The sequence below is a fragment of the Aricia agestis genome, chromosome 18 (genome assembly GCF_905147365.1).
Source record: "Aricia agestis chromosome 18, ilAriAges1.1, whole genome shotgun sequence".
Classification (NCBI taxonomy): Eukaryota; Metazoa; Arthropoda; class Insecta; order Lepidoptera; family Lycaenidae; genus Aricia; species Aricia agestis.
Genome location: NC_056423.1, coordinates 10237771 through 10244940, shown reverse-complemented (window position 1 = coordinate 10244940; position 7170 = coordinate 10237771). Strand labels below are relative to the sequence as shown.

At 34.1% G+C, this 7170-nt stretch overlaps 1 pseudogene; it reads left to right on the top strand.

Annotated features, from left to right (window-relative positions):
* The first annotated feature begins 316 nt into the window (after positions 1–316).
* LOC121735879 lies at positions 317–1827 on the top strand (annotated as a pseudogene).
* The last annotated feature ends 5343 nt before the right edge of the window (positions 1828–7170 follow it).

Below are 7170 nucleotides of genomic sequence, written 5' to 3'. Positions count from 1 at the left end.
TTACTATAATTCTGTGACGTTAGCACATAAATTGATCGATTTAAAAACCCACTGCACGGGAACATTGCGTTCAAATCGTAAAGAAAATCCCGTATACATTGTTAAGAAAAGTCTGAAGAGAGGTGACCATATATGGGTACGCAAGGGTAAGGTTTACGTATCGAAGTGGAAGGACAAACGTCCAGTAATGATGATTACTATAGGCAAACCGTTTAACTCAGTCTTCGCCCGCGCGGTACAGGAGTGCGGGGGTATGGCGACTACGGGGACTGCGAGGGGTGCGGGCGGCAGGCGCATTTTTGTTTCAACTCAGTTCGCTCGCTACGCGGTTAGCGATCGCATGTGCTAATTGTCACGGACGCTTTGTGAGAGTTATACATGAGATTACATTGTCAAGATGAGTCGAAAGATATTCGCACATAAAATTAATAGTCAGTGCAAGCAAATGGCTTTTAACGTATACGAATATTTTAGAAAAAGAAAACTGGACCTATCTTCTGTTGAATATCAACAAGACATACCTTTAAATAAAACCGTAGCTGAAGTTACTGGACTATCGGAAAAGTCTATATCTAGAATTGTACAACAAGGGAAACCATTTAATAACGACGAAAGATTTAAATCACCGAGAAAATCAAAACATGTTCGCAGAAAAAGAGTGGAAATAGACGAATTTACAAAAGGAGTGGTAAGAAGAAAAGTCACTCAGTTTTATACAATCGATAAAAAAATTCCAACTCTGAAAACTTTAAATACTGTACTAAGAGCAGAGAATATATTACACTGCGGCAGGGAATATTTAAGGCTGTTATTACATGATCTAGGTTTTAAATTTAAGAAATGCGGTTCTAAAAGGAAACTCCTTATCGAACAGCCAAATATAACATCGTGGAGGTGGAAATACCTAAAGACGATTAAAAAATATCGTAGAGAAGGAAGACATATATTAGATCTTGACGAGACTTATGTAAATGCGTCTCATAACGTTTCGAAATGCTGGCAATCAAAGGATGTACATGGCGTGCTATCTCATATTGGTAAAGGGAACCGTTTGATAATCGTACATTGTGGTGGTCAAACTGGATTTGTAGACGGAGCACTTGTGATATTTAAATCCAAATGTAAAACAGGTGATTATCACGATTCGATGAATTTCATCAATTTCAGTAAATGGATAAATGAAAAGCTAATGCCTAATATATCTCCAAATTCTGTCATCGTAATGGATAACGCAGCTTATCATTCTGTTCGAGAAGAGAAAAAGCCGACTATGGCTTCTACCAAGGCAGTTATGCAAACATGGTTACGACGACATGACGTGGCTTTCGATGAAAATCTTAGAAAAGATGACTTATTAAAATTAATTAAAAAGAAAGAAACTGAAGATATTTACAAAATTGACCAGTTATTGAAAAGAACGGACATGAAGTGTTACGCTTGCCTCCATACCACCCAGACCTGAACCCCATCGAGTTAGTCTGGGGTGATATTAAAGGACGATTAGCAGAAAAAAATATCGACTCAACTTTGGACCAAAAAAAACAAATTTTAGAGGAATTATTTGCTGAATATTCCGTGGAGAAGTGGGAGCATTGTGTTAACCACGTAATTAAAATCGAGGACGAATACTGCAAACATGACGGAGTTCTAGATGATGCTGTTGATTTTATTATTAACACCCAGGACGACTCTGATGATTCCGATGATGGATGCTTCGAAAGTGAACAATCCAGTTCTTCTGATACTGATATGAATACAAGTGATTGATTTATAATTTTGAGAAATTATTGTTTATAATAAAAAGTATAAAATTAAAGTTTTTATTTAACTATCTACATAGCTTTCATTAAAATATTGTATTTGTATCGTCATCAATTAATTTTGAAATAAAAATTTTCGCCATTAAACACTATGTCGTCACATAAATTGGATTCGTCACATAATTTGGTATTGGTTGCAAATAAAAATTTGAAAACATATCTTCGAAGCGGTCTAGAGCGTAATTTCACCTCTTGTGTATCACACTACGAGCGCCTGCCGCCCGCACCCCTCGCAGTCCCCGTAGTCGCCATACCCCCGCACTCCTGTACCGCGCGGGCGAAGACTGAGTTAAACGGTTTGCCTATACAAGCCAACATCCATCGATTGTGGAAGTGAGGAATAGATTTGGTAAGACAAGACTGAAACCCACAGAAGTAGATCTGTATAACACGTACATGTCCGGCATTGATAGGGCTGATCAAATGATATCTTATTACTTGTGCCCTCGTAAAACTATTAGATGGTATAAAAAGGTATTGTTTCACTTGCTGGATATAGCGGTATGGAATGCCTACTTCCTTTTCAAAAAATATAAGAAAAACAACGCCAATACATATCATTATGTAAACTACCGAGATGAATTGATCAGGAAGATGATTGGGATCAATGCGAATATGAAAGTTAAAGAAATGATCCATCAAAGAAGTATTTATGATAACAGACGTTTCCCGCGGTCGCCTGCTGCAGCTGAGTCGGCCATCAATGGTACTGAAACTATTTGAGTTGATAAATATCAAACACAAATAAGTCCATCATAGACAAAAAATTTTTTTTTATGTCTACTTAAAGTAAACTAAAATCTAAACATTCTGAAATGTTTCAATTTCCAATATGTCCTTGTAGTTTCTAAGAAATTCGCCTGTAAGATCTTCATTATTTTTCAAAATGTAATATGTCCATAGAAGCATTCACAACAAAAACGAATATGTCCAAAACAACCAATCAAATGACTCCTTTCGGTCAAAATGGCGCTCAGTAGTGTTTGTATCATTACCGACACAGTGCACGCTCTGCGATTTAAATTAATTTAAATTAGATTAAAACGGTGAAAATGGATACAAACATAAATAATGTGGAGCTTGATAAAGCCAGGAAACGAAATAACATAAAGACGCAGAGAAAAAAGATAGAGAAGAAGCAAAAATTGTGAGTCAAACTTAATTATTACGTTAATGTAAACAGCCATTTCTTGAATTATTGCAGGGCTGCCATTAACACTAGTTATTAAAATATTGACGTAGTTTGTTTTCTATGATAATAATATTTCAAGTATGTTGTTAAAACTAAACTAAAAGAAATATTCGTAGGCTACAAATGTTTTTTTTATTATTATTATTTATCTAAGCCAGCGCTGAGTTAGGTATAACATAATATTGACGTTTTAACTTGATTAAAAATCAAAGGAGGGTCTCAGTTTGACCTGTGTGTACATTGTACATTTGTCCGCGATTAACTCGCGTTTGGCTGAACCGATTTCGATGCGGTTTTCAGAAACGTATCAGTTACACTTAGGAAAAAGTTTTGGTCTTTTAAATGACATCATACAAATGTTATTATTAATGAGGTGAGGTGTAAAATAAAATGCCAATAGTAAAATGAAATGCCAATAGTATTATTTTTCTTTTTCAGATATTCGGCCGTTGGTCTACCTAAAAAGCCAACATGCAAACATAACTCCAAATCTCTTAAATGTCTTTCGCTAGTTAATCTGGACCTTTTTTATTTCCATAAAAGACTGTATGGCACTTACTCTAAGACTGAACAAGATAATTACATACTTAAGCACATTGTCGTCTCAAAAGTCAAACGTTTTCGGCCTAGAAAGGGGAGTAAAAATCCCAGGGCATTTAATGTAAAACTTTACATACCAAAATACAAAACTAACGAACTTATTCCTGTTTGCAAAAAAACTTTTCTGTTGGCGTCACGTTTGAAGTCTTCTAGGATTGATGGAGTAGCAAAAAGACATTTCGAAACTGGAAGTATGGCCAAAGAAAATAGAGGAGACAGAAAACACTTCAGTTTCTCCTCTAGAAAAGAAGCTGTGGAAAAATTTATTAAAAGTTTTACTCCTTTAGAGAGTCACTATTGCAGAGATCAGATAAAGGTGCGTCAATACCTTCATCCGGACTTAAACATTAAAAAAATGTATCAAATGTACGAAGATCAAGTTTTGCCTGGATATAGTGTAACACAAGGTTTTTTTAGAAAAATATTTAACACAAGGTTTAATATTGGATTCGGTAGTCCAAAAACGGATGTATGTTCAACATGCCTTCAGCTGAATGAAAATATTAAAATTGAGACGTCACAAACTAAAAAACAAGAATTTATCACTCAACAAAGAATCCACAAACTGAGGGCTAAACAGTTTTATAAAATGTTGTAGGAAGAACTGCCTGGTCTTCTTATAATTTCATTTGACTGCGAGAAAAATCTTCCTCTACCCAAAATACCAGACCAGGCCACATACTACTCTAGACAATTATATTTATATAATTTTACAATAGTTATCGGTAGTTCGCGGGCATCCATGACTCCCCAGAATATTCACGCATATATTTGGACTGAAGACCAGGCAGCTAAAGGTTCAAATGAGATCTGTTCAGCATTGTATCATTGTATGAACTCATTAGACCTGTCTGGAATCGAAAAAATAAGGCTAGTATCCGACGGCTGTGGTGGCCAAAATAAAAATTCTATGGTTATATGTATGATTATGAAATGGCTGTCAGAAAAACCATCTAATATCAAGGAAGTTGAAATGATATTTCCTGTAACAGGACACTCGTTCTTGCCGGCTGATAGAGTGTTTGCCATAAATGAAAGAGTGATAAAGAAACGAGAGAGTATAATTAAACCGAATGATTATGAAAATATAATTGGTGAACATGCAACGATCCATAAACTGGCGGTGGAAATACCTATATCTGACTGGAAAGACAAAAGCAAAGATTTTCTAAAAAATACTCAAAGTTGGCATTTCCAAATCAGTAAGTGCAAAAGAATTATATTTCAGAAAGGGAACCGTAACACAGTCCATGTTCGCGGTGAAGTTTCTTATAGAAATTATATTTGCTCTTACAAATCTTTGACAAAGCGCGGTAAAAGATTAAACGAACTAAGTTTGGATATAGTACCAGCCGGCGTTCCCGTTAAACCTGCTAAATTGAAAGATGTAAAAAACCTTTTAACGAAACACTATGGAGATGAGTGGCAGAATAACGAAAACCTGGGTTACTACAAAAATATTTTTACCAGACTTGACACTGGCGCTACGACCTATGATTCAGATGATAATGAAAGTCTTGTAGATCCCGGCAATTTAGAAAATGAAGAAATTACTGATTTTGTTTAACAAAAATTTATTGATTGATTTGATATTACTTATTTTTGTTTAAAAAATAGATATATTGTGTATAACAAAAATATGTGATTTAAAATAACATTTGATACCATTGTCGCATGTTTTTTTATTTCTTGTCAGCCATGTAAAAATCCTATAAGCATCAGTAACAACCCTAAGCCGTGGCGCCATTATGACATCATGAGTAATTTTAATCAAATTCTAATATGTCCATTCATAACTTTTTTTCAAAACCAATAAGTCCATTGGTTCAGTTCAAATCCCAATATGTCCAAACCTGTTTTAATAGTTTTGATGTCATTTATGCGTTATTAGTTATATTTTTATGTAGTCAGGGGTAATTATTATAAAATTAAGCTAGATTAAACATTAACATATACAAGATAACATTGACAGCATCTGCAAAAAGATAATTTGGTCTACCGCCTTTTCACTTATGAAGGACTTATTTGCGTTTGATATTTATCAACTCATTTCTAGTGGTCACTGGCCAAAAAGTTCGCCTTCCTGAAATGCAAAGTTTGTAGCAAAAAAAATATTCGCAAGGAACGAGCTATTGCTGCAAAGGATGTCCGGATAAACCTCCATTGTGCCCATTGTTTCGAGCCTTACCTTATTGATCTAGGTATTATCAATAATTTCTAATTGATTGTTATAAATTTATAATATTATTAAGTTTCTTACAAAATCTAAGACTGATTAAAATATGTGTTGATTTTTGAGAAGATTTTATAAGATTAAGTTTAAAAAATTAGGTATAACTGTCATTATTTTGATATTATATTTGTAATTGCAATTATTTTTAAGATGATAAAACGCATTGTTATAATAAGTTTCTTACCTACAAAATCTAAGACTGATTAAAATAGATTTTTGAGAAGATTTTATTATACTTATTTAGTTTAAAAAACGGTATGACTCATTATTTTGATATTATTGTTTTAATAAAACTTCGTTTTGATTAATTAAACAATTGTTTTACTAATTTACTATTATATAAATATTAACACCTGAGAATGTACTTCCATATCTCATCATAAATAATTCCTATGTGACAGACTGCCTTATGACGTTTACGTTTAGCCGTTCTGTCATATCACATGCTATAATATGGTATGTGCTGTGACAGAACGCCTTATGACGTTTACGTCTATAGACGTTCTGTCATATCATGTGCTTTAATATGGTATGTGTTATGACACTACGCCTGTGGGCAATGTATGAAAAAAGTACTGTCTCAGCACACTGAATCTGAAAAAGAGTACTGTCCGTCAATGTGTTAAGCACTATGTTGTTTATTTTCTTAAATCCCCAAATATTCTACTACCCTTTAGTATACAGTATGCACCTTTATATTGTTTGTGTGACACTAATTCTAATATTACATTGTGTTTCTTTTGTGTGATGTACAATTTTTTTGATATTCACTCATATAATATTTTTTCCTGAGAGCCTCGGTTTCCGAAATAATCGTACTTCACAGTGCCAGAGTAGACAGAATTATAGAGTATGCTGACTTAGAACTGATGTTGAAATTTTTAAATTTGACGTGTTATGACGAAAATTGTCGCTAGTGTTGTTAAATATTGTTATCTACGAATTTAAAACCATGACATATTCGCTGGACGTGTTCCTCTTTGGTTGTATTGTTGTTTGTGTTTTGGCACATGCGATCTAAATTATCAGAATTCAATTATGGAATCTTTATTTTAAATATTTAAAAATAAATTATATCAGCCAGTGTGAGGCACAATCCGTTTATAATCCTAGTGAAACCCGACGAATTTGACAGATATTGAAACCTGTCCATTTCTTTGCACTCGAAATACTGGTAGTTATGTCTATTGTGACAGTGCTAGTGTAGGCAAAGGGGCGCGGGACTTACAAAATTTTCGGTGAAAAAAAAAATCACTCCAATTAACACCATCATTTTATTGGCACATTGTGTCGAGCTCACCACAGGGACCAATTTTACCCATGAG